Consider the following 678-nt stretch of genomic DNA (forward strand, 5'->3'; position numbering starts at 1 on the left):
CCAAATAAATAAACCAGAGGCCGCATGAGCCTGCTATACTCTGAACAAGTATTTTTCTTCTCAGAAAACTGGCTTAAGTGTCTTACTAAGCTTTAGACTTTGAGTTTCAGTGCAATCAATCTAAAATAAATTGATCAAATTAAATAATAATTTGTAAAAAATAAACATTCTGCACAAATTCAATTATTTACTTTACCTGTGTGCATGAATCATTTCAGTCTTGATGGTTAGTGAACTATGTCAAAAGCACCATATCTATGAAACACTTGTTTTTTTAATAGTGCAATGTTCCACAGAAATGATGCTGATGATTATTCTACACGATAATGAATTATTAGATATATTTCTAAATTCCATTTCCACCAACAATTCGGTTATTCCACTACCAGTTCACATGCTTCATACACAGTTGAAAATAACACTATTTCACTCAACAACCGTGACACATGTACTCATTTTTTCAACTTTTTCGCAATTAAAATTGTCTTCTACTGTTATTGTTGTTGTTGTACTTTTTGAAAGTAGTTCGAAAGATGGCGACCATTAACCCAGAGATTGATTTATGAAATAAATCGTCCTGCTGATCCAGAGTGACAACCGACACCACATACGGGTCTATTGCTACAATATCGTGTCAGACCGCTACATCCTACGTGGCAGTGGAAAGATTACGTGTGG

Source organism: Dreissena polymorpha, chromosome 4 (genome assembly GCF_020536995.1).
Source record: "Dreissena polymorpha isolate Duluth1 chromosome 4, UMN_Dpol_1.0, whole genome shotgun sequence".
Lineage (NCBI taxonomy): Eukaryota > Metazoa > Mollusca > Bivalvia > Myida > Dreissenidae > Dreissena > Dreissena polymorpha.